Genomic DNA, 27,945 nt, shown 5'->3' with positions numbered 1-27,945 from the left:
AACCCTCAGATGCCGCACTCATCGTGGATCATGGCATCTGACATTATAATTGAGGCCTTTCATGGGTTAATCAGGGTTAAAAAAAATAAAATCTCACCTTATCTATTTGCCAGCGGAGAGGCTGTCACAGCCATCCTGATTGAAGAAACCGCACAAAATCTTACACGGTGATGTGATGACGTGATAACTGATCACTGATGACGTCACTGCACCCAAACAGCGCACTGACATGGTGACGTCACGTGTCATTGCGTGCAAGATTTTTCGGGGGGGTTCTTCAATCAAGATGGCCGAAAAGAGCAAATGGATGAGGTAAGTTTTATTTTTATTTTTTTACTGACATTTCAGGAAAAATTTATTAATTACCACGAAGCAATAGGAAAGTCGGCTTTGTGGCGAATCGAATTTCTCCTGAAATTCGGATTGAATTCAATTTGTTTGACTTCGAGTCATTCAACACTAATCATCACTGAGGTGTTCATTTGAAAAATCTAAGCAATAGAATTGAAATTGTATAATTAAATAAAAATATTTATACATTTGCAATATTTTTTAAATAACATTTTCACATTGTAGATCAGCCATGATTCGACCAGCTCTCATCTAAGTGACAAGACTCGCTTCCCATCCTTTCTTCGTACTGCTCCAAGTGATGCTTTCCAATCCGTAGGGCTGGCTCAGCTGCTATTACATTTCCAATGGACCTGGGTGGGAATGATCGCTGATTCTAATGATTATGGATACCAGGGCATACAGGGAGTTAGACAAGAATTCATCAAATCTGGAGCTTGTGTGGAATTTTTGGAGTATATCCAGAGCAGTCGTCCAGATCATAACATTCCACGCATCATCCAAGCCATCAAAAAGTCCAGAGCCAAGACGATAATTATATTTGCATCTGAAGCGGACGTCATTCTACTGTTTGAGGAATGTCTACGCCATAATATAACCGGGAAGCTATGGGTGGCCAGTGACGGCTGGTCAACATCCAGCTTGCTAGTTTTTGAAAATTATTCCAAGCTTCTTACAGGAACCTTGGGTTTTGATTTTTATGTTGAACACATCCTAGGGTTCCAGGACTATATTGAGAATTTAAATATCTCCACAGTGTTAGAAGAGCACTGGGATAGGATGTTTTGGGAGGATAATATTGGTTGTACATTTCTGGATGTCAAAAATATGACCTTTACCTATGAAAGGCCAAACAGGAATTGCACATTGGATGACAGATTGAAGAACTTTCAGATAATCCTGAATGATATGTCCAACTTCGGAATGCCATATAACCTCTACAATGCTATCCATGTAATTGCTAAAGCTATGCATGACCTGAATTTATGTAGAGTGGGAGAAGGTCCTTTTCTAAATGGAAGCTGCTCAGATATTTTGAACATTAAGCCATGGCAAGTAAGAAATCTGCACTTGAGATAACAAAACTATAGAAATGCCTATAACTAATATACCAGCCTATTTTTATTCCTAACCTTTCTCACAGAATCGGTAATGATTTCTAGAGAACTTGGCACCTTGGCCTTGTCCACTGTTCCTCCTCAGTGCGTCACATTGAGGAGGAAATTAATCAGTGGTCATGCACTGTCTTTTATTCAACTATAGGGAGCAGTGATCTAACATTTAACACCTGGATTATTACCGAGTCTTTTAGCTACATAAATTCTAAGGCAACATTTTCAAGTAACATATGCTGATTTCAGGCCATTTTCACAGTGCATGTTTCTCTATGCAAGGGAATATGGTCTATTTGATGGTAATGGTGTGTCAGAGAGTGGCACCATGACAGCACTGTCACAAATTATGAATTTTCTGCCACCATTTTATGTTGATTTCTAACTGTAAAACCATGGCAAGACCTACATACTCTCAGTCACACCAAAACCTGATCGTATAAAAGTATGCATGACCTTTGTCAGCTTCAGAATTTTGAATGAGTTTTAAATCATTTTTAAATTCCAAAAATGTTCTAAAAATTGCATCAAAATCCCCACATGTGACTACAACATATAGTATGGTGTACATTTATAGTTTATGGACATAAATGGGTTCTTCAGGACTTTAATAATGATAGCCTATTCTTAAAATAGCTCTATATCCAATCGGTGGGGGTCTGACACCCCGCACCTCTGTTCCACTCTGTTCTGCAGGAGCTCTGATGTCCAAAATCGATGGAAAAAGTATACATCAAGTAAATTGGAGCAGCGCTGTAGTAACCAGCTCCATCCACTACAGAGTGGTCAGAGATATGTAGTTCCAGTGCCAGAGCTACTGCGGAACAGCAAATCAGTGGGATTGCCAGGAGTCAATCTGATATTGAAGACATACACTCACCTAAAGAATTATTAGGAACACCATACTAATATGTTGTTGGACCCCCTTTTGCCTTCAGAACTGCCTTAATTCTACGTGGCATTGATTCAACAAGGTGCTGATAGCATTCTTTAGAAATGTTGGCCCATATTGATAGGATAGCATCTTGCAGTTGATGGAGATTTGAGGGATGCACATCCAGGGCACGAAGCTCCCGTTCCACCACATCCCAAAGATGCTCTATTGGGTTGAGATCTGGTGACTGTGGGGCCATTTTAGTACAGTGAACTCATTGTCATGTTCAAGAAACCAATTTGAAATGATTCGAGATTTGTGACATGGTGCATTATCCTGCTGGAAGTAGCCATCAGAGGATGGATACATGTTCTCATTCTGTTTACGCCAAATTTGGACTCTACCATTTGAATGTCTCAACAGAAATCGAGACTCATCAGACCAGGCAACATTTTTCCAGTCTTCAACAGTCCAATTTTGGGGAGCTCGTACAAATTGTAGCCTCTTTTTCCTATTTGTAGTGGAGATGAGTGGTACCCGGTGGGGTCTTCTGCTGTTGTAGCCCATCCACCTCAAGGTTGTGCGTGTTGTGGCTTCACAAATGCTTTGCTGCATACCTCGGTTGTAACGAGTGGTTATTTCAGTCAATGTTGCTCTTCTATCAGCTTAAATCAGTCGGCCCATTCTCCTCTGACCTCTAGCATCCACAAGACATTTTTGCCCACAGGACTGCCGCATACTGGATGTTTTTCCCTTTTCACACCATTCTTTGTAAACCCTAGAAATGGTTGTGCGTGAAAATCCCAGTAACTGAGCAGATTGTGAAATACTCAGACCGGCCCGTCTGGCACCAACAACCATGCCATGCTAAAAATTGCTTAAATCACCTTTCTTTCCCATTCTGACATTCAGTTTGGAGTTCAGGAGATTGTCTTGACCAGGACCACCCCCCTAAATGCATTGAAGAAACTGCCATGTGATTGGTTGACTAGATAATTGCATTAATGAGAAATAGAACAGGTGTTCCTAATAATTCTTTAGGTGAGTGTATGCTAAGTATTGTGACACAGTGAAGGGTATTGTCTGGGAAAACAGGTATTTTTCTCCCAGTGTGTGCTGCTGGACTGATTGACGGCCAGGTGGGGTCAAACACTGGACTGGATCTCAGGTCCGGGGGTTTGGCAACCCTTAGCTGCCTTTAAAAGACAGCTGGGATCAGCAGGGGATCTCTGTGTTGGGATCTGAGGCTTGTGCCGAGTTGGAGGGCTGAGACAAGGGTGTAGGGGTGTAGCTTCCTAAAGCCTGCTTATGGACTTGACGAGGCAGAACTGCCAGCAGGGTGTGAACTAACACCCAGGAGATAAGGTGAATTTCCTGCTTCATGAACTTTTCGTGTGTGTGAACAAACACCAAGACCGCAAAGTGACTTGTGTTTTGTGCTATACCTTATGTGTGAATAAACACTGAAGTTTTGCTTTACACACCGGTTTTTGCCTCTGTACTGCGTCCGCTTACCCTGCCTACCAGAGAGAATACCCAGAATTGGTGACGGATGTGGGCAATCACAGTGAGGCTGGCATAAAGCTTAAAATATATTTGCAGCATTTTTTTCGTGCTCTGTTGTATGTCCTGGATTAAGCCTGCTAAGTTGCAACCAGCATCACGGGACAAGAATGAGGAGATGATGAAGCAGCTGGTGCAGGTCAACCCAAGGCAACAACAAGCCATGGAGCAGCAGCAGGAGACTAACAGACAACTGCTAGAAGCTAATCAGTGACAGCAAGAAACGAACCATCGGCTGCAGCAACACGTGATGGCCTTAGAGAAGACAGGAGTATCTCATGGAGTCCACGATGCCCGGAAAGCGATCCGCACGGCGATCCCTAATGTGGCACCGACGGATGACATCGAAACCTACCTGGCGGTGTTCAAGAAGGTGGTGAGTCTACCCCGAGACCAGTGGGCTGAGGTCATCGCTCCGTTCCTGGCACCAGGATCCCAACAGGTTTACTTTGATTTACCGGATGAGCAAGCGGCAGACTACTATAAGGTCAAGGGTGAGATCCTGGCGAGACTGGGGGTGAATGTGTTGGTCCGGGCTCAGCGGGTGCATCAGTGGGAGTTTAACCCGGCTGAGGCAGCGAGACCCCAGTATTATAATTTGCTCTATCTCTTGCTAAAATGGCTACCGCCTGACGTACTGAGTCCCACTGCTATGCTGGTCCGTATTGTAGCTGAAAAATTCTGGAGGGCATTGCCACTACCCCTCCAGCGCTGGGTTGGCCAGACGTCTCCTACTAGTGCCCTGGAGATGGTGGACCTGGTTGAACGGTATGGGGCTACTGAGGATCTCCATGGGGGAACTCTGGGAAAGGATGTAACAAAATCCAGAAAATCCCCACCCCAGACCCAGTGGCCTGAGCTGATAAAGACTGTACGGGATGTGCCCTTTGGGAATCGGAACCCGATAATCTGCTGGTGGTGTAATGAGCCCATACGTAATACAAATCACAGCCCCGAAGATTGTGTAAATTGATTGCAATGTTTATTCAGAAAAACGTGAAATGCGTCTTTCCTTGTGCAAATGTTTTCGGACGATAATTCAGCCTTCGTCAGGCACTGTGCCGCTGGAGGGTAGAAGATTCAGAAGAAATACACCAGATGTTGGGGAAGGGGCATAAAGGCTGCCTGTAGTAAATGGTGGACACCCTATCCACAGCTAAACAGAAGCAGGTGGCTACAAAGTTTGTCTAAAGAAGTGTCATGAGCCCAGCCATGTACTGTCCCCACCTGGTCGAGCCAATGGACGTAAACTTTGGGTATCAACAGTCATGGTATGCCAGAAAGGTCGGTCCGTCAGACACTCCAGAAACTCTCAATAATAAACCTTTGTGTCAGGTGGATGTGGGAGTCACTCTCGTGGTGGCTCTGCTGAACTCAGGGAGTCGGGTGACCCTTGTGAGAGTTTCCCTGGTACAACCCACTGAGTTTACAAACCGGAAAGTCGGGGTGCTCAGCGTACATGGAGATTTAAAAGAGTACCCCACTGCTCTGATGTCCCTAAGCACGTGTGCCAGCAGGTGGATCCATGAGGTGGCCGTAACCATGAGCTTGCTCTATGACTTGATATTAGGAAGAGACTTTCCATTGTTCCCAGCCCTGTGCCCGGCCGTTTTACATACTGATCACTGAGAGATAGGAAAAGCTCCAGTATCGAGGCTTAGCCCAGTTAAGTTGTTAGAACATAGGAAACCCAAGGCAGAGGGGCCCACGGTAGGTCCGGTGGATGAGCGGGATGTTAGCCTAATGGCCCGTGTTGGCATCGCTGCCCCTATCCGCAGGCACGGGCGCCGGGCTCCCTCTTTTCCCTCCTGCCGCCCAGCTGACAAACACGGGCAGCAGCTAACTTAACTCTGCTACATGTGATCCATACCAGTGTTTCCTTGCTGCTGGAGACTTGCACTGGTGCTGAAGCTTGCGTGGGTGTATCTCTCTTTACTATGTGGCAACACACACACGCCCTCTGTCTAGTAGCCGATGGTCGGATTGCAGCAGTTATTTAAAGGCACTTTCTACTACAGTGTCTAGCCTGTCTAGTTCCTGTGCAAAGGTGTTTATCTTGTCTGCCTCCCTGTGTACCGAATCCTGCTATTGTACTTCTGGACTTTGCTTTATGCCTCCTGCCTCTGACCTCGGACTTCGTTTATGGACTTTGCCTTTTTGCCGCCTGCCCCTAACCTCGGATCCTGTTTGCTGACTTTGCTTGATTGCCGCCTGTCCTGACCCGTACCTCCAGGCCTCGTAAGTCCCCTTGGTGCTTGCACCGAGCACTTTGACCACCTGGTCAGCTGCCACTGACTTGGGGAATACTCTGGAGTGGCACCTTGCAGCTACCCTATGGCCCAAGCCTATCCCCACCATCAGGGGCTCTAGTGAATACAAGGTAGCTGCTTAGTTACGCCCCTCTGGAGTGTACCCAGTCAGTGGCGCAGTCGGTCCACACCCGCTCGCATAACATAGGAGACAACCCTACGGAATAGAATAGGTAGCGATAGCATAGGAAGATAGCTCAGCAAGCCCAGAGTCGGACCTATAATCAAACATCTGGGGTCCATAACTTTACCCGGGGAGATCCAGTTTTGGTTTGTGGGCCGACTGTGGACAGTAAGTTCTGCGCTAGGTGGAAGCGGCCCTACGAGGTACTAGAGAAAATTGGAGATGTAAACTACAAGGTACACCAGCCAGGGCGGAGAAAGATGGAGCAGGTTTACCATGTGAATTTACTCAAACCTTGGAAAGATAGGAAAACCGCGGCCGGTTTTTGTAGGGGAGGAGGCTCCAGCCCCTCTGTCTGATGCAAGGGAAGCGTTTGCCACAGTAAAAATTGCTGACAGTCTATCTTCTAAACAGGCTCAGGAGGCCAGGGAGTTTGTTAGTCGGAACAAGGATGTGTTCTTGAACCTCCTTGGGCGCACTTCAACAATTCGGCATTACATTGTCACTGAGTCTCAGGCGAAAGTCCGGCTAAAACCACAGTAGAACACAAGGCAGCTTGGTTGCAGGGAAATGCGGATGCCCTGTCCCGGGTGCACTGTTTGGCATGTGTTCACCCCCTCAGGGTTGAACAAATGGGGGGTATGTGACACAGTGAAGGGTATTGTCTGGGAAAACAGGTATCTTCCTCCCAGTGTGTGCTGCTGGATTGATTAGTGGCCAGGTGGGGTCAAACACCGGACTGTATCTCAGGTGCCGGTCCACGGTTTTGACAACACCTAGCTGTCTTTAAAAGACAGCTGGGATCAGTAGAGGGGATCTCTGTGTTGGGATCTGAGGCTTGTGCCGAGTTGGAGGGCTGAGACCCGGTTGTAGGGGAAACAGGCCTCCTAAAGCCTGCTTATGGACTTGACGAGGCAGAAAAACCAGCAGGATGTGAACTAAAACCCAGGAGATAAGGTGACTTTGTTGCTTTATGAACTTTTTGTGTGTGTGAACAAACACCAAGACTGCAAAGTGACTTGTGTTTTGTGCTATACCTTATGTGTGAATAAACACAGAAGTTTTGCTTTACAAACTGTTTTTTGCCTCTGTACTGCGTCCGCTTACCCTGTCTACCAGAGAGAATACCCACAGTATCAATATAAAAATTACATTGGACTATTTTCATAGTCTACCAAATTCTCATCATAGGTTCTCCATTACATGAAGAAGGCCCGAATAAAGTTAAGCAGTGGAAAGGATTTGTTTTTTGATGAGAATGGAGACCCCCCTCCATCATATGATATTGTCAACTGGCAAATGGACCTGGGAGGTTCCATCAAACAGGTTAAAGTGGGAAGATTTACCAGCACAGCCTCTTACAGAGGAGCACTTCATATTAACACCAGTTCTGTCCAGTGGACATTCAGTAATGGAAAGGTAAGAAAATGAATAAACTGTGTTGTCAATAGATGTGTTTTTTTTTTTCACGTTCCGAGAGCCATAACCTTTTTTCATTTTCTGCAGGGCTAGTTGTATTTTTTTATGGCCCCATTTAATTTGCTATGTCTCTAATTGCATAACGGGAAAAAAAAATCTTTGGGGGTGAAGTTTTTTTGGGTTTTGATACTACAATGTTTACTTTGCTGTAAAAATGACACTACATCCTTATTGTGTGGGACAATATGATTATGGCGATATCAAATATGTATAGTTTTTATTTTGTTTTACTGCTTTTAAAAAAATCAATACCTTTGAAAAAAAAAAAAATGTTCTTTGCATCACCATATTCAGTCATCATTTTTTTATATTTCCGTCTGCAGAGCTGTAAGAGGGCTTTTTTTTATCACTATTATTCAATTTTTTTGGAGGATAAAGTGACCAAAAATGGCGAATCACGTGTGATAGGAAAATATTTTTATATATTAATAGTTGAGAAGTTTTTGGACGCAGTACGCAATACCTTTGGTGTTTATTTTTGTTATGTTTATTTTAATATGTCAAATTGGAAAAGGGGGGTGATTAGAATTTTTTATATTTGATCTGTGTGCGGACGTTCCCGCGACAGATGGCAGGAGATCGGTGAGACTGGCAACACGTGGTTTGATCTGACACGTTTTCTGTGTTGTTTCTGGTGCTTGCCGCACCTTCTCTCCCCGGGTGTGACTATTATGGTCATTTAACCTTCTCTATTTATTGCTGTTTCTCCCACTATGCTATGCGGTTTATAGCTTCAGTTTGAGTTGTGGATAGCTGGTGTGTGTGCAATAGAGCAGGGTATGGGGTAACGCTGACGCCACTTATGCAGTGGGCCAGGATACGCAGTGGCGACTCTAGGATCAATATATAGGGGGGGGCACAGAAGATACACAGTCAAAAATGGGGGGGCACTGATAATTTTCACCAGCTAATCATACTACTGAAAAATACTAAAGCAGCCGCTTCCCCTGCAGCTACACCCCTGACGCCGGGGTAATATAATTAAGGGGTATCAGGTACATTGGGTGTAATATAACTGAGGAGGGCTATCAAACATTATAAAGGGGTAATATAGCTTACATTAACCCTGTATTACGTCCCTGATAGGATAGAACTCCTCAGTTATGTTACCCCTGTATAATGCACCCTGATACCCCGTAGTTATATTATATAACTAAGGGATATCAGGGTACATTACACAGGGGTAATATAACTGAGGGGTATCAGGGTACATTATACAGGGGTAATATAACTAAGGACCTCTGTATAAGGTCCCCTGATAACACTGAGTCCTCCTCAGTTATATTACCCTTGTATAATGTCCACTGATACCCCTTAGTTATAATATTACCCATAATGTCCCCTGATACCCCTCAGTTATATAACTGAGGGTAATCAGGGTTCATTATACAGGGGGTCATATAACTAAGGGGTATCAGGGTACATTATTATACAGGGGTAATATAACTCAGGAGGCCTATCATGCATTATACGGTGGTAATATAGCTTACATTACCCCTGTATAATGTCCCATGACAGCCCTCCTCAGTTATATTACCCCTGTATAATAATGTACCCTGATACCCCTTAGTTAGTAGCAGAGCTGCAGAACAGAAGCAAGCGTTCGCACGGGCGGGCAGGCACGCAGCTTTACCTGGCCAATGCATTGCTGTCACCTGTCGGTGTACCTGTAAAATTACAAGTAACAATTGTATTTAACAGGGTTTTAGATGCACATTTGTTAAGACATAATGCAAATTATATCAGATGACAATATACAGGCTCTTATTAGACAGTAGCGGGGTAGACGCGTGTAGTAACACAACTCTGGGGTGTTACATGTGGATCTCGGCTGAGTTCCTGCTGCTGCCATAGCCACTTGAAGTTAAGTGTTTTATTTCCCTTTTCTATCTTGTTTGGGTTATTTTGTGTGTTCCATTTCCCTCTCATTTGTATTAAGAAATAAAACTATTATCAAATAAGAAAAGGCTCCACCAGAAAACTACTGGAGCTCAGCCTTTCAGTTACCAGCTGAAAAAAGAGATCAAATCAATAGAAATATAGGCTGGCTCACAGTATTTTTGCTTTAAATTTTTTATTAATACACTAAATTAAATGACTTGTACCATCATACAACATACATACATGCATACATGTGTAAATATAGGTGTATAAGTGCGGAGCTCACGCACAATCCTATATATCTGGAGTACTCCTAATAGGACCAAATGGCTAGAGTGAGGCTGCAAGAGATATTCAAATGAACCGCTTGTATGTCCAGGACATGGATGGCAATTTGCCAGGTGATTGAAACAAAAGTTCAAACAAAGATTACAAAATGTCCTTGCTGTATTCTCATCAAGAGAGGTTCTGCATTCACATAACCTGTAACAGATCTTAGCCGCAACTGTTAGACAGTGCTCCACTTACTTTTTCGCTTGCGGAGCAAGATTTCAGACAAGCTCACTCAGCGTCTCACGTGTCCAGCCAGGTAATGAATCGCTGGATTAGTGACGCAGGCGTCTGAAGCCGTCAGACCAACGGAAGCTGGTTGAGCTGAGCTGAGCTGGTGATTGCCTTAGCCTGTCCGGCCGGCAGCAGTAGATGTTACAAGGTTTTAACTTGATTTGCGGCAATAGTGACACAGGTGTAGTCCACTTTTTGAGTAGTTAGTGAATGCAAACCTTTGAAGCGGTATGGGACGTCTTCGGATACTTTAAAAATCCTCAAAGAACTGGAAATTGAAGCAAAGTCCTCCTCTTGCAAAAAACCGCACCGACAGCCTTGGTCTCTATACACACTAGACGCGTTTCGGAAACAAGGTTTCGGTTTTTTGAAAGAGGAGGACTTTGCTTCAATTTCCAGTTCTTTGAGGATTTTTAAAGTATCCGAAGACGTCCCATACCGCTTTAAAGGTTTGCATTCACTAACTACTCAAAAAGTGGACTACACTTTCTGGGGAAAGTGATAATTTATATTTTGTTTAGAGGCGCGTGTAAATAGTATTTTAAGCTACGTCCACACTTATCTGGGGATGAGAATCAGCGAGTCGGTGTGGGTATTTCATTGCTTAAAGGGGATGCTCAGTCATGGGCTTTTTTTCTGCCGACCGGATCGCAGTCTCTCCGGTCGGTGAATGAATTTTTCAACGCTCTGGGTCTCATCTATGATGACCCGGATCGGGCGTCCCTGGCTGATACCAAACTACTTGGCCTTCGTCAGGGAGAGCGTTCTAATGAGATCTGTTGCTCTGAGTTTAGGAAGTGGACTACGGATACTGAGTGGAACGATCCGGCTCTCTGTAGTCAGTTCTGTCAGGGATTTTCAGAGAGGCTGAAGGATGCTTTGGCCTTTCATGAGAATCCTGAGTCACAGGAAGCCTCTATGTCTCTTGCAGTACGCATTGATAGACGCCTGAGAGAGAGATCTAGGGGCCCCCACATCACATAACGTATAATCTTCCTCTGACACTTTGGATGAAGAAACTCCTGGGTTTATGTTTGGGGACGAACCCATGCAATTAGGGGGAGCTACTCCTCGATCTGCTTTAAAGCGTATTAGTCGTAGGAAGGGAGTGTGTTTTTTCTGCGGACAAAAGGGACATTTTATCGATGTATGTCCATGCATTCAGCGTCAAAAAGAAAAAAAAAGGGGACATCTAATTCTCATCTGACTCTTGGAGGGGTAAGAGGGAAGTCGGAGAACGTGCATTTGTCTTTGACTGGCTGTACCCGATTTCTCCTGACTTCCGAGGTGGCGATTGAGACTGTGAGGATCGAGCTGCTAATCGACAGTGGGGCAGGGGTGAACATGATTGATGCTCAGTTCGTCTGTATGCATGTGTTGTCTCCAAGTGCATTAGAGAAAAACATTTCCATTATTGCTATTGATTCTGCACTAGTGATGAGCGGTATAGGCAATATTCGAATTTGCAATATTTCATGAATTTTTGGTAGAATATTCACCATAAATTCGAGAATTCGAGAATTTGTGATCTCCATTCATTATTTACTTGATTGCGAAAATTGGCAATGTAATATATTCGCAATAAAATTTCGCAATTAGAATATTCGCGATCAACACAAAGTGGTAGGCAACTTTCCTATTGGTTGCTAGGGATGTTGCTAAGTGCTGAAATTCGCAATAAATTCGCAATTAGCATATAAGTGATTACAAATATATAGCACGATATTCTAAATATATGCAAATTCTCAAAGTGGCGATATTCACGATTAAAATTCGCAATTCGAATATTCGCCCTCAACACTATTCTGCACCTCTAACTCAAGAAGTGATTATCTCAGATGGTGCATAACATCTGATTAAGAGTGGGTGACTTTCATCAGGAAATTATCTTGTGTTTTTGTTCTGGGTTTACTGTGGATTGTGCTTGCTTGCTGTCCAGAAATCTAGACAGATTCTGGTTTGGGGTGATTATTGTGTTGACAATTGTCTGAATACATCTTTTTCTGTTTTAACTACTACATTGCCCTCTATCATATCTGATTTTGCCAATGTATTTTCTGAAAATGGATGCCAGGATTTACCTCCGCACCGGGAATATGATTGTCCTTATCAACCTTATTCCTGGAGCTAAGTTGCCCAAATCTAGGTTGTATAACCTTTCTGGACCTGAAAGAACGGCCATGAGAGAGTATATTACTGAGAGTTTGGCAAAAATGACACATAAAACCTTCTAAATCTCCAGTGGCAGCAGGGTTTTTCTTTGTTAAAAAAAAAAAGACAGAACTCTTAGGCCATGTCTGGATTTCCATGAGCTCAATCAGATTACTGTCCGTGATCCTTACCCCCTTCTTTTGATTCCTGAGTTGTTTAACCATATTATTGATACCAAGGTGTTCTCATGTTGGACTTAAGGGGGGCATATAATCTGTTCAGGATCGAGGAAGGGGATGAATGGAAGATGGCTTTTAATACCCCAGAGTGTCACTTTGAGAACCTGGTCATGCCTTTTGGGTTGACCAATGCTCCTGCAGTTTTCCAGCATTTTGTGAATGACATTTTTCATCACCTGGTGGGGAGGTTTGTTGTCGTGTATTTGGATGACATACTAATTTATTCTCCAGATGTGGAGACTCATCAGGATCACGTTAGACAGGTGTTACAGATCCTAAGAGTTAAGAAATTGTACGCAAAATTAGAGAAGTGTGTTTTTGCGGTTCATGAGGTGGAATTATTGGGCTACCTGCTGTCATCTTCAGGTTTTCGAATGGATCCAGAAAAAGTCCGTGCTGTATTGGACTGGGTTCGACTTGAAAATCTGAAGGCTCTTATGCAGTTTTTGGGGTTCACCAACTATTACCAAAAAATTTTTCAGAACTATTCGACAGTGACATGACTAAGAAAGGGATAGATGTTTCAGTGTGGTCTGATTCGGTGTTGCGAGTCTTTTCTGCAGTTAAGGAGTGCTTTGCTTCTGCCCCAATATTGGTGCAGCCCGATGTATCACAACCTTTCATTGTGGAAGTTGACGCATCTGAGATGGGGGTAGGAGCAGTCTTATCGCAGCGCCCGTCACCTGGTAAATGGCGGCCATGTGCATTTTTCTCTAAAAGACTCTCTGCTTCAAAGAGAAATTACGATGGGGGTAACAGAGTTTCTGGCCATTAAGTTGGCTTTTGAGGAGTGGTATCATTGATCGGAAGGGGCGATTCATCCGATCACATTGTTCACAGATCACAAAAATCTGGGTTACCTGGAGTCGGCTAAACGACTGAACCCGAGGCAGGCCAGATGGTCTTTGTTTTTCACCCAATTCAATTTCATTGTCACTTATTGTCCTGGGGTTAAAAACGTCAAGGCAGATGCCTTGTCACCTAGTTTTCCTGGAAGTGGTGATTTTGAAAATCCCAGTTCAATACTTTCGGAGGGGGTGGTGATATTGGCTCTTTACCCTGACCTAGAGGTGAAGGTGTTAGAGGCTCAGGGAGACGCACCGGAGTCTTGCTCCTCTGGGAAATTGTTTGTTCCATCAGAATTGCGTCATAAGATGTTTGAGGAACATCACTGTATGGTTCTTACGGGACACCCTGGGGGTAGATCCACTGCTGGCCTCATCTCTCATAGATTCTGGTGGCGGGGTGGCGTAAGGGAGGTAATGACTATGTGTCATTACTACGCGCTAGGGTGACACATACTCGACCCTCTGGATCTCTACTTCCGTTGCCCATACTGTCCAGAACATGGACTCACTTGTCTATGGATTTTATTACTGATCTGCCTAATACGTCTGGAAAGACAGTTATTCTGGTGGTCTTTGGCAGGTTTGCCATAAACAATCGTAGACAGGAGTCCACTGGTAAGTCACAATTTTTGGGGCATATGGGTTTCACCCGCAAATTGGCACATTCTCTTGTTCGGAAACTTCCGGTATCCCTGAGGAGGAATGTTTTTTGTCATCATTGTCTTCTATATGGAGGAAAATTCAAAATAACTTGATGAATATGGACAACAAGTATAAACGTGTGGCTGACAGGAAATGCATGAATGGTTTGGACCTAATGATTTTGTGTGGCTGTCCACAATAAATAATAGGTTGAATGTTACTTCTTGGAAGTTAGGTCCAAGGTTTATTGGTCCATATAAGATCACTGCCATTATTAATCCTTTTTCTTGAACTTCCTCAGGCTCTGAAAAAGTAAAATGTGTTTCACAAATCTTTGTTAAAGAGATGCTTGGGTGTATAGGGAGAGGAATTACCAGTATAAAGAGGGAGGTGCTCATGCCGCTCTACAGAGCACTAGTGAGACCTCATTTGGAGTATTGTGCTCAGTACTGGAGACCATATCTCCAGAAGGATATTGATACTTTGGAGAGAGTTCAGAGAAGAGCTACTAAACTGGTACATGGATTGCAGGATAAAACTTACCAGGAAAGATTAAAGGACCTTAACATGTATAGCTTGGAAGAAAGACGAGACAGAGGGGATATGATAGAAACTTTTAAATACATAAAGGGAATCAACAAGGTAAAAGAGGAGAGAATATTTAAAAGAAGAAAAACTGCTACAAGAGGACATAGTTTTAAATTAGAGGGGCAAAGGTTTAAAAGTAATATCAGGAAGTATTACTTTACTGAGAGAGTAGTGGATGCATGGAATAGCCTTCCTGCAGAAGTGGCAGCTGCAAATACAGTGAAGGAGTTTAAGCATGCATGGGATAGGCATAAGGCCATCCTTCATATAAGATAGGGCCAGGGGCTATCCATAGTATTCAGTATATTGGGCAGACTAGATGGGCCAAATGGTTTTTATCTGCCGACACATTCTATGTTTCTATGTTTCTATATGTTGAACCTTTGGAGTCGTCCCCTTTTCCACCAGCTCCTGTCATGGTGGATGGCAGTTTGGAATTCCAGATCGCCAAGATTATTGACTCTCGAGTTCTCCGTAGATCTCTTCAGTATCTTGTTTACTGCAAGGGTTATAGACCAGAGGAGAGGATGTTGGTACCGGCATCTGATGTGACTACCAGTTGTTTGGTGAAAAGCCTTTTTACAGGTCTCATCTGGATAAGGTTGGTCCTGTCTGTCCGGAGGTCACTCGTACAAGGGAGGCTACTGTGACTGTCATTCCTGCGACAGATGGCAGGAGATCGGTGATACTGGCAACACGTGGTTTGATCTGACATGTTTTCTGTTTGGATCAAATGATATCTGTGTTGTTTCTGGTCATTTAACCTTCTCTATTAATTGTTGTTTCTCCCACTATGCTATGCGGTTTATAGGTTCAGTTTGAGTTGTGGATAGCTGGTGTTTGGATCTCGGCTGAGTTCCTTGTGCTGCCATAGCCACTGGAAGTTAAGTGTTTTCTTTCCCTTTTGTATTTTGTTTGGGTTATTTTGTTGCATTTCCCTGTCATTTGTATTAAGGCCTGTTTTGGAGGAACAGGTTGTCTCAGTCCTGACATTAGTACCATGAACCTATAGGGTGAGTTAGGACATTAGGTATTCCTGTGTATGAACTCACCTACCTCTGGGGTCTGTTCATACTAGTAGTTAGTCAGGACTTTGATTAGGGTTTTACTAGGAGGTGTCTATCTCCTTTCCCTAGTTTACAGTTCTTATTCCCTCACCCCTTTCCCTACTATGTTCGGTGTGATGTTTCCCTTCCACACCCGAACCTGACACTCCCTCTGTATAACCCCTATAGATGCTGATATCATTATTGAAAATGGCAACTTAGTTAAATGACATCATTCAGCGTTGTCACCGATATAACCTCTTACACATAATGTTGTTCGTGTATGTGTTAATTTGTTAAGATATATATTCTTCACAAGTCTTGGACAATGACATAAGTATCATCAATGGGAAAATTTCTTATTATGGGGCCAGGGCCGTAGCAATAAGGGAAGGGGCTGCATTGGGTCCCCAACTCAGAAGCGGCAAACCCAGGAGGAAGTCTAAAATATTTTATTGTCAGGGCCCCCTCAACAGTATTATACAATGACATTATATAGTAAAACTGTAGGAAACGGATGGAGCAGCTGCTGGGCCTACTCTGACTAGCCGCAGGAGTGAAGGTTGTGAAGAAGTTGCTTGGGGGGCATTAAAAAAAATTCTGTGGGTCCCAATAATTTCTAGTTACTCCACTGTTTGGGGCCTTATATACTGTATCTTATATTAGGCTAAAAAATAGTTGTTTGTACTAACCTCTTAAAGGGGTTAATCTGCGATTAATATTGATGACCTATCCTACGGATAGGTCATCAATATCAGATACCAGCGACCGGGACCCTTGTTGATCAACTGTTACAACAGGCCGTCTCTCTGTGAGCTCTGCGGCCTCTTTCTAGGCCATGTGATATCACCGTACATTGGTCACACGGCATAGTTGCAGCTCAGCTTCATTGAAGTGAATGGGGCAGAGCTACAATACCAATCACAGACAGGCTCGGACTGGCCCACCGGGGAGGCGGGAGATTCCTCGGTGGGCCCCCAGTCTCCTGCGCCCGAGAAAAGATGGAGTAGTAATTATTTCTCCTTGCTCGGGAGAGATAATTATTGTTACCACTAGGTAGCAGTATCACACAGTGATGCAGCCTCCTACTGGTGTACATTATACAGGAGGCCCCGCAATTTGTTCTGGGGCTGCTGGCAGTGAAGGAGGAGAGAAGGTGTCTGCCTCCTCCTGACCTCTTGCTGTCAGGAAACTGTGGTTGCTAGAGAGAAGGACTCCTCTGTGGTGCTGGGCTGATTTCTCAGGTGTGTGGCAGTAGTGAGCTGTAGGAGACTGTAAGGGGGAAATAGGGGATTTGTTTATAGCAGACTCAGATCTGTGTATGTGTGCTGCTCTCTGCAGAGTTCAGAGTGGCATTGGGGTGACTCTGCCCTAGGTGCCCCCAATGCCTATGCTTTAGGTGCACCCCCGTTAGTGCCCCAGCTCCAGATGCCCCCCAATGCCCCCACTCTAGATGCACCCCTAATATTCCATCTTTTCCAGCAATCTGATATTTATGCGGTAGCAGGGTCCGACAGACTATTCCAGTGGGGGAACAGCCTGCCAGATCCATGCTTACGCTAGCCTACCGTGCCGCCGGAGGTCCGCTCTGGCCCCATTCACTATGGTAAAAATGCCGAGAGGTGGCCGGACAAAAATTACAGCGGACTTCCGGCGGCACGGTGGGCTAGCCGGACCCTGCTACTCCAAGTGTGAAAGTAGCCTAAATTCTGCCACATACATGTTTGCAATGCCAACAATAATAGGACATGTTTTATAATTTTGCGTAACGGCCATGTGGACATACAGACATGGAATGCACATGGAGTCATTTCCATTTTTTGCGGCCCCATTGAAGTGAATGGTTTCACATACTTCCTTCATGTAAGATAGGGCCAGGGGCTATTCATAGTATTCAATATATTGGGCAGACTAGATGGGCCAAATGGTTTTTATCTGCCGACACATTCTATGTTTCTATGTTTCTATACCGGCCACACAAAAAAAAAATAATGGTACGGACACGGAAAAATAATAAGTTTGTGTATAGGAGCCCTAAGGTGGGCCCCCAGAATCAGTTACACTGGTGGGCCCTAGGGACCGCAGTCCGACACTGATCACAGCCACTATACAATGTATGGCGTTGGGCTTGGAGAGATGCTGGGAGCCGGCTGCGATCACTAGAGCTCTGATGAGCGTGGCGTCTTCCTTAAACAGCTGATCACCGGGGGTCCTGAAGATCATCATTATCCATTCCTGGATAGTCCCTTCAATTATATGTCATTTTGGGCCTTCAGAGTGCACTGATCTTTGTCATTTTCCTTCACATCCTAAAGGCAATAACCTTTTTATCCACAAAGCTCTGTAACAGCTGTTTAGCTAGTTGTTTTCCCAGGGCATGACAAGTTGTCCTTTCAAATAGCTCCATTGTTGGATACTGATAATGTATTAAATAGCCATTTTGGGGATGGAAAAAGTTTGTTTTCCTATTTCTACGAGTCATAATGATTACAAAGATAATTTTTTTTTGAGTAATGAAAATCATTTGTTTTTGCATCGCCACTATTCTACAGCCATAACTGTTTCATTTTTTTTGGGTTGACTTAGCTTTGTGAGGGCCTTGTAGCTTCCATTGACACCAGTTTGTGGTACGAAAAATGTAATGGTCTAAAGACATTAAGCGTCATTGATTAAGACTGGCGTCTTAGACGCGGTTCTTAATACCCCTGTGCGCTGGCTGCACCTAACTTTGGCGTATCCACCGCTTATCTAAATGTACCCCAGCTACCTTGCTGGAGTAGATTTAGACCATTTTCTACACCTAAAACAGGTGTAGAAAATGATAATGAGAGGGGCCTCCTAGCCTACCCCCTTCCCCGCCCACTCCATGCCCCCCTTTTTAGACCTGGCGTGAGTGGGGAAAAGTCACATATTGCCTAAATAACTTTTTCGTTGCAATCTGCCCTAGATATACGCCAAAAATGGAGAATATCTGATAATAAATTTCCCCCATTGTCCCAGTGTTAGAAGGTCATTAGAGGGGAACCTAAAGCTCTTTATTTACCCACTTATTTGGAGAACTTGCTTCCCTTTCTGTGCGTGGACAGCCGATCATCAGTCAAATTAATCTAAACATTTCTAATCAAATTTCCAAAATTGTGCAGATCTGAAAAACAGGAATATACCGTAATTAATATTAATATCATTAATATCATTTCTAGGTTCCAATATCTATATGCAGTGAAAGTTGTCAACCAGGTTCACGAAGAACTTCCATCCCAGGAGAACCAAATTGTTGCTTTGAATGTGTTCCTTGTTCACAAGGAGAATTTTCCAATAAAACAGGTGAGTTAGTTATAGAATTATACACTGCCTGTCCCCAAAAAAAGTTGCCACCTGGATTTAACTATGCAAATAGTTATGAGCCTCCTATTGGATAATTACTGCATGGCGATTATCTTTCAGCTGGCAATAAGTTATTTAACCCCAACTGGTGCAATGAGTTGCTTCTCATTTCTTGAACAATCATGTCGAAAGACACATCTCGTGGTCGTGGAAAAGATGTTAGTCTGTTTGAGAAGATTCAAATCATTGGCATGCATCAAGCAGAGAAAACATCTAAGGAAATTGCAGAAACTACTAAAATTGGGTTAAGAACTGTCCAACGCATTATTAAAAACTGGAAGGATAGTGGGGACCCATCGAGGAAGAAATGTGGCGGGAAACAAATCCTGAATGATAGTGATCGGCGATCACTTAAACGTTTGGTGAAATCAAATAGAAGAAAAAGAACAGTAGAACTCAGGGCTATGTTTAATAGTGAAAGTAAGAGCATGTCCACACGCACAATGCGAAGGGAACGTAAGGGATTGGGACTGAACAGCTGTGTAGCCGTAAGAAAACCACTAATCAGTGAGGCAAACCAAAAAAAAAGACTTCAATTTGCTAAAGATTGGACTCTGGAGCAATGGAAGAAGGTGATGTGGTCTGATGAGTCCAGATTTACCCTGTTCCAGAGCGATGGGCACATCAGGGTAACAAGAGAGGCAGATGAAGTGATGCATCCATCATGCCTAGTGCCTACTGTACAAGCCTGTGGGGGCAGTGCTATGATCTGGGGTTGCTGCAGTTGGTCAGGTCTAGGTTCAGCAACAGTATGTGCTCCAAGAATGAGGTCAGCTGACTACCTGAACATACTGAATGACCAGGTTATTCCATCAATGGATTTGTTGTTACCTGATGGCACGGGCATATTCCAAGATGACAATGCCAGGATTTATCGGGCTAAAATTGTGAAAGAGTGGTTCAGGGAGCATGAGAAATCATTTCACACATAGATTGACCACCATAGAGTCCAGACCTTAACCCCATTGAGAATCTTTGGGATGTGCTGGAGACAGCTTGGCACAGCGGTCAGACTCTACCATCATCAATGTAAGATCTTGGTGAAAAATTAATGCAACACTGGATGGAAATAAATCTTGTGACATTGCAGAAGCTTATCGAAACAATGCCACAGTGAATCCGTGCCGTAATCAAAGCTAAAGGCGGTCCAACGAAATATTAGAGTGTGTGACCGTTTTTTTTGGTGGCGACTTTATTATTGGACAGGCAGAGTAATAGTATAATTATAATGGTATCTGAATATTTTTTTTTTATTAACACCTCTTAGATGCAGTCAATTGTTCCAAATGTCCTTGGAATAAGTGGCCAAATGAAGAAAAGGACAGATGTCTACCAAAACCAATTGAATACCTCTCATATGAAGAGACTTTGGGCGTCACATTGACATCTACCAGTGTTACTTCATCGTTTGTACCTATAGCTATACTAGGGCTACTCATTTGCAATAAGACCACTCCCATAGTTCGTGCCAACAATTACACCATCAGTTGTCTTCTTCTCATCTGCTTGTCCCTTTGTTTTTTTCTGTTCCCTGGCTTTCATCGGCTATCCTGGAAATGAGAAGTGCCTCCTACGTCAAGTGGCCTTTGCCCTGGTTTTTGCATTCTGTATTTCATGTACTTTGGCTAAGACTATCTTGGTAATGATTGCCTTTAGAGCTACAAAACCCAACAGTGATTTACGAAGGTGGGCCAGGCCTCAGGTGTCCTATCTAGTCATATCTATGGGCACTGTCATTCAGTTCCTCATCTGTACAATATGGCTTATTATTTCTCCTCCTTTCCCTGAATTTAACTTTAAAGCCAAGACTGGAGTTCTAGTTTATGAATGTAATGAAGGTTCTTCCACGGCATTTTGGTTTACTTTAGGATATACTGTATGAGTTCCTTGGCCCTTATTAGTTGTCTTGTTGCTTTCTTGGCAAGAAAACTTCCTGATAGGTTCAATGAGGCCAAGTATATCACTTTCAGCATGTTGGCGTTCCTCACTGTATGGGTGTCCTTCATTCCAGCTTCACTAAGTACTAGTGGTAAATACACTGTGGCCATGGAGGTCTTTGCTATCATGTCCTCTAGTTGGGCCATACTCTGTTGCTTTTTTTTCCCAAAATGCTATATTATTTTGTTTCATCCTCAAGTAAACTCCAGGAGGAACCTTCATGGGAAACATATCATCATGTAAAAACTCAATTAAAAAAGTTCTTACCAATAAACCTTGTGTCTGCATTATTCAAAAAGTATTCTACACCATGTTAGAACAGGATCATATATGCAATTACAGTAAGCGTTTAAAGTAGCTCTTTTATATGAAGTCCTTAAGATACACTAGACAACCAGAACAAAAGCCATGCCACATCAAGTCAACTTGAATGGGAGGGGGGTTGGAGGGGAATTAGAGATGAGTGAACCACTCGAGACTTGTTTCAGGTTCGGTTTACCAAATTTTTTAAACATTTTCATAATTTCTCCAATTGTTGGGAAAGTTGGTATATAACCCACTTAAACCTCCTAGGAATCTTTTTTTTAAGAGAAACGGTTTTCTTTGTCTTTTTATTTTTTATGATTTATTTTTTCCCCTCTACCATCTGCAAGTTCTGGAACGCAATGACAGCAATATTAAATGATGTCTGATTGACTCTGACATACATATATATGAGTAAACGACGTTTAATGGCGTAAACATACTGCCTGTTTGAAAACACACTGTGCTGACATGTCTCATGCTTTTTTTTATATTCCAATTCCCTTATCGGGGAAGATGAAGTTCAAGCGTACACAGTGTTATGGGATGAACACGGATATGTTATGGTACGGATATTGTCCGCAATAGTAGCGGTAGCAGGAGCAGCATAGCATGTAACATACAATGCTGTCTATGGGTAGTAGTAGCAGTAGTTGTAGTGATAGTGGTGGCAGATACTTTGCGTTAATGGTGGTGGCAGTAGGAGATTAGCACCAAGGTGCAGCAGCAGCAGATGAGGCAGCAGAGGCTGCAGCAGCAGCCATATTGTACATGTTACTAAGAAAATGTAGACTAGCACATCCATAATCGCAGATGCATATCCATAAAGCTAACATGCAGGAAGCAAACCAAAAAGGTATGGCAGCACAATGTTTCACATACAAACAATAAAACTGAGAAATAAGGATCATTCTAACTTAAAATGGTATTAAACTTACTATAAATGAAAAAAATAGCAGCTCTTTGCGCACATTTTTGATCAAACGTGTGTTGGGCCCATCTACCGGGCATCAAGGTGGCTTCTGCAGATGGGTCCATAACACTAACAGAACTGCCTCACCTGGGCTTGACTAACCCTTCAAGCCTACCCATCTGCAGAAGCCACCTTGACGCCTGGTAGATGGGCCCAACACACGTTTGATCAAAAATGTGAGCAAAGAGCTTCTATTTTTTAAAATTTATAGTACAAACCGGATTCCAAAAAAGTTGGGACACTAAACATATTGTGAATAAAAACTGAATGCAATGATGTGGAGATGGCAAATGTCAATATTTTATTTGTAATAGAACGTAGATGACAGATCAAACGTTTAATCCGAGTAAATGTATAATTTTAAAGGAAAAATACGTTGATTCAAAATTTCACGGTGTCAACAAATCCCCAAAAAGTTGGGATAAGTAGCAATAAGAGGCTGGAAAAAGTAAATTTGAGCATAACGAAGAGCTGGAAGACCAAATAACACTAATTAGGTCAATTGGCAACATGATTGAGTATAAAAAGAGCTTCTCAGAATGGCAGTGTCTCTCAGAAGCCAAGATGGGTAGAGGATCACCAATTCCCACAATGTTGCGCAGAAAGATAGTGGAGCAATATCAGAAAGGTGTTACCCAGCGAAAAATTGCAAAGACTTTGCATCTATCATCATCAACTGTGCATAACATCATCCGAAGATTCAGAGAATCTGGAACAATCTCTGTGCGTAAGGGTCAAGGCCGTAAAACCATACTGGATGCCCGTGATCTCCGGGCCCTTAAACGACACTGCACCACAAACAGGAATGCTACTGTAAAGGAAATCACAGAATGGGCTCAGGAATACTTCCAGAAACCATTGTCAGTGAACACAATCCACCGTGCCATCCGCCGTTGCCAGCTGAAACTCTACAGTGCAAAGAAGAAGCCATTTCTAAGCAAGATCCACAAGCTCAGGCGTTTCACTGGGCCAGGGATCATTTAAAATGGAGTGTGGCAAAATGGAAGACTGTTCTGTGGTCAGACGAGTCACGATTCGTAGTTCTTTTTGGAAATCTGGGACGCCATGTCATCCGGACCAAAGAGGACAAGGACAACCCAAGTTGTTATCAACGCTCAGTTTAGAAGCCTGCATCTCTGATGGTATGGGATTGCATGAGTGCGTGTGGCATGGGCAGCTTGCATGTCTGGAAAGACACCATCGATGCAGAAAAATATATTCAGGTTCTAGAACAACATATGCTCCCATCCAGACGTCATCTCTTTCAGGGAAGACCATGCATTTTTCAACAAGATAATGCCAGACCACATTCTGCATCAATCACAACATCATGGCTGCGTAGGAGAAGGATCCGGGTACTGAAATGGCCAGTTTGCAGTCCAGATCTTTCACCTATAGAGAACATTTGGCGCATCATAAAGAGGAAGGTGCAACAAAGAAGGCCCAAGACGATTGAACAGTTAGAGGCCTGTATTAGACAAGAATGGGAGAGCATTCCTATTTCTAAACTTGAGAAACTGGTCTCCTCGGTCCCCAGACGTCTGTTGAGTGTTGTAAGAAGAAGGGGAGATGCCACACAGTGGTGAAAATGGCCTTGTCCCAACTTTTTTGGGATTTGTTGACACCATGAAATTCTGATTCAACATATTTTTTCCTTAAAATGGTACATTTTCTCAGTTTAAACTTTTGTTCCGTGATTTATGTTCTATTCTGAATAAAATATTAGAAGTTGGCACCTCCACATCATTGCATTCAGTTTTTATTCACGATTTGTATAGTGTCCCAACTTTTTTGGAATCCGGTTTGTAGGTATAATACCATTTTAAGTTACAATGATCCTTATTGCTCAGTTTTATTGCTTGTATGTGAAATATTGTGCTGCCATACCTGTTTTTATATGGTACATGTTGGCAGAAAGGCAGCAGCATGAATTAGACAGCAGCAGCTCTAATGGGGTTATCCAATTTCAAGAAACCCCCCCCCACATGTGCTGGGCCTCTCACCGGTAATATATTTACTCTGCTCCCTGCTCCTGGCGCCCCTCCTAATCCCCGCACCACCACTACTGCTTCTCCCTGCACACGGATGAAAACATCTGGTGTCGGGGGGGAGCAGCCAATGGTAGGCGGAGACAGGGACAAGCCTCACTAGCGTCACCTGCAATGCTAGGGAGGCTTCCCTCCGTCCCTGCCTGCCATTGGCTGCTCCCCCCCGACACTGGATGTTTTTATCCGTGTACAGGGAGAATCAGCAGAGGCGATGCAGGAACCAGGAGCACCGCCGGGAGATGGGTAAGTATATTACCGGTGAGGGGCCCAGCACATGTAGGGGGGGGGTTCTTGAAATTGGATAACCCCTTTAAGGAAGAAAATGGTCGGCAGGCCGCAGCAGTCTCATAATAGCATCGGTGGCATGATGGAGACAGTGGCAGAAGTCATACAGAAGGTGATGGTAGGCAGGTCGCATTAGCGGCATGATACAGGCAGCAGCAGCCACTGTGCAGAACGTGATGGTTTCTGGTCGCAGCAGTGGCATGATGCAAATTGCAGCAGAAGCTGTACAGAATGTGATGGTTGGCAGGTCGCGGCATTGGCATTATGGCAGCAGGCAGACAGCAACAGAGGCAAGATGGGGCACTGCCAGCAAGGCTAAATTTATTCATCAGAATCAGTCGGTGGAGTGTGAAAATTCTTCCGAATCCAGGCTTGGTTCATTTTAACAAAACTAATGTTTTGGACACTAGCGGAGGACAAGGTCACCATGTGAGAGGCAGCCAAGCTGGGCTTGGTTCTGGCACATTTTGGGCCTAACCCATCCAAAGCATCAGTGGCATCACTAGATCCCTCTGGCTTCTGCTCTTTATTCGTGCGAAATCACCCTCTTCCTCTAATGTTGCCTCCCACTTAGTACCCAAATTCATCTCCCAGGTCCAGTCCAGCACATAATTGTCACCCTCCCTTCCCCTTCTATCACAATGTGGGATATCATGGTGGGTTCTTTAGCCCCCCTCCGCTGCTCTGCCCTGACTGCCACTGTCTCTGCCCCCAACGCCAATAGTTCGGCTACTGAGGCCACCACTACCACCACCAATACAGCTATGCCTGGGGTCTGCAGCCTTTTCCTCCACCTCCTTCTCAGGATATTACAAACAGGGACCGCTCTCTCACAAGTTGTCAATATGGAGACTCTCTTGACTATCTGCTGTAGTGCATGGTGGGGTTCTAGGAAAAAAGAAAGCGTTCTTGTAGGAATGGGTAGTGAAAACCGGTAGGACTCCACTGAACTTTTTTGGGGCTGCAAGGAGGAGGAGTAGGAGGAATGCTTTGACCCTTGGTTCCATTGCATGGTTTTGGACATCCACATCCACATCATCCTGCTACGACTGTGAGCCATCCAATCCACAATCTTATGCTCTTTCTCCTCAAATATAATGTTGTGCCTTTCCAAAGCCAGCAGGGACAACTGTGGCATACTACTATAACTTGTGGCCAGATAGTTGGTGCTGCTACTACACAGCGAAGGTTTGAAAAATTTCATTAGGAACCTACCTAAAACTTCATCAAGAAATTAAATTAGTTATGAATTACTTTGTCACAAATCGATTTTCATTGTATGGAGCCGATTGTTCAACGCTGATCGCGGCATCTGAGACTCACATTAAGGTGCTCAGGGGGTTAATTCGGGGTTAAAAAAAAATATATATATATATACTGCCAAAAGACCTGCAGCGAGCGTGATCACAGTGGCTGCACGCGGTCATTAGAGATCACGTGGTGACAACATGACGTCACCGCAAGCGGCCAGTGTGATCACGTGGTGACATCTTCACACTCGTTGCAGTTCCTTTGGCAGGTTTTCTTCAATCAAGATGGGAGCGGACGGCTTCTCCGCGATAAATTGGATGAGATGAGAATATTTTTTTATTTTCAGCCGCCATTTTTGTAAAAAATTATTTGTTACCACGAAGCGCAAGGAAATTTGGATTTGTAGTCAAATTTTTCCTAAACTTCGGAACGAATTCTACTTTCAATGCTCCCATTCGCTCAACACTAGCTGCTATTACCCACATTCTGGCTCTGAGTTTTTTGTTTAGAACCCTTTCGTGCCCCTGACATTTTGGGGACTCTCAGATAATCTTGTGCACTGCCCTGTGTATTGGTGTAGTAATCACGTATATATGTTGATAGTTTGAATATGATCAACAACCCCTCTCCCAATAAAAAAAATATATATGTTTGTGAACGCAGACATAAGTGGAAACTGATTTTGGTCTAAATTAGCTATCCCTCACATATACTTTTTTGTGCTGGCCTGTGTATTGGTGTTGATCACTAGTGATGTGATGAGCAAAGCGAGCTTCGGTTGCTATATCCGAAGTCACTTCGCTCAAAACTTTGGATAAATGATGTACAGAGATCCATCTCCGTACAGCATTAAACTGTACAGGCTCCGATGTGCTGAAGTCAGTTATTAGCGAAGTCGCGCAAGACTTTGTTGATTAACTTAGGTAGTTGAATTTTAAAGTGGAAAACCACTTAAAAACTTGGACCTGAACTCGGCTTTGGTTCCAAGGTACCAGCTATACGCTGGTTTAATTCAATTCAACAAGTCCCAAAAAAAAAATTACAAATTCCAGCAGTGTGGAAATGGGATTAATGGAATCGGATGATTGAGGTCTGATGCTCAATTTCTCATTATCACTTACAGGAAAGTACTTTGGTGTTCTAATGATAACCTATATGCTGTTTTATTTGAATTGAACAAGTCTCCAAAAAATAAAAAATTTCATCCGTGTGGACAAATAAATGAATGCTATAAATAAATGAACTAATGATTAAGGGCCAAGCCTCCCACTCAATTTCAGGTTAACACTCACAGGTAAATTGCTGCCTTACCTCGTGTATTGCTATAGTAATCATGTACATATGCTGTTTGATTAAATTGAACAAGTCCCCCCCAAAAATATTCAAAGCCTGTGGAAGCTGAATATATGGAAATGAACAATTGAGGCCTGACCCTTAATATCACATTGATATTCACAGGTAAATTGTTACCCTATCCTATGTATTGGTGTACTGATCACCTACATGCCGGTTTAATTAAATTGAAATTCAAAGCTCCTCCCTACCCCCAAAAAAATAAAAAATAAAAATAAAATTCCAATCACGTGGTAATGAAATTCACAAAAACAGATGAATGAGACCTGACGCTCAATTTCCTATTATCACTTATCAGTAGATTGCTGCCCTACTCTGTGTCTGGTTTAATTAAATTTAACGATCCCCCCAAAAAATTCCATTTTTTTTTCTGCTGTGTACCTGGTTAAGGGGAGTGGTTTGTGCTCCCATATGCTATTAATTGCACCACTGAACTCATCCTGAGCTCACTCTCACTGGACTTGCTGTACTAAGTGGGCTTCTGAATAAGTGGAGTTTAAAGAACTGGAGTTTAAGACAAGGAGCAAGAAACTAAGGTTTGCCAGATTTTCCTTGTGTATTGTTGGCTTGATTCTAGCTAGTTCTACAACTACAGAAGACAGAATCTAATTCTAACTCATATTTACTGTTTTCCTTCTT

General features: G+C 43.4%; 1 pseudogene; it reads left to right on the top strand.

Moving 5' to 3' along the window:
- Nucleotides 1–4,150: 4,150 nt before the first annotated feature.
- LOC120988842 lies at nucleotides 4,151–21,336 on the top strand (annotated as a pseudogene).
- The last annotated feature ends 6,609 nt before the right edge of the window (nucleotides 21,337–27,945 follow it).

The sequence above is a fragment of the Bufo bufo genome, chromosome 1 (genome assembly GCF_905171765.1).
Source record: "Bufo bufo chromosome 1, aBufBuf1.1, whole genome shotgun sequence".
NCBI classification, from domain to species: Eukaryota; Metazoa; Chordata; class Amphibia; order Anura; family Bufonidae; genus Bufo; species Bufo bufo.
The sequence above is the reverse complement of the archived record's forward strand: the minus strand, read 5'-3'. Positions and strand labels throughout refer to the sequence as shown.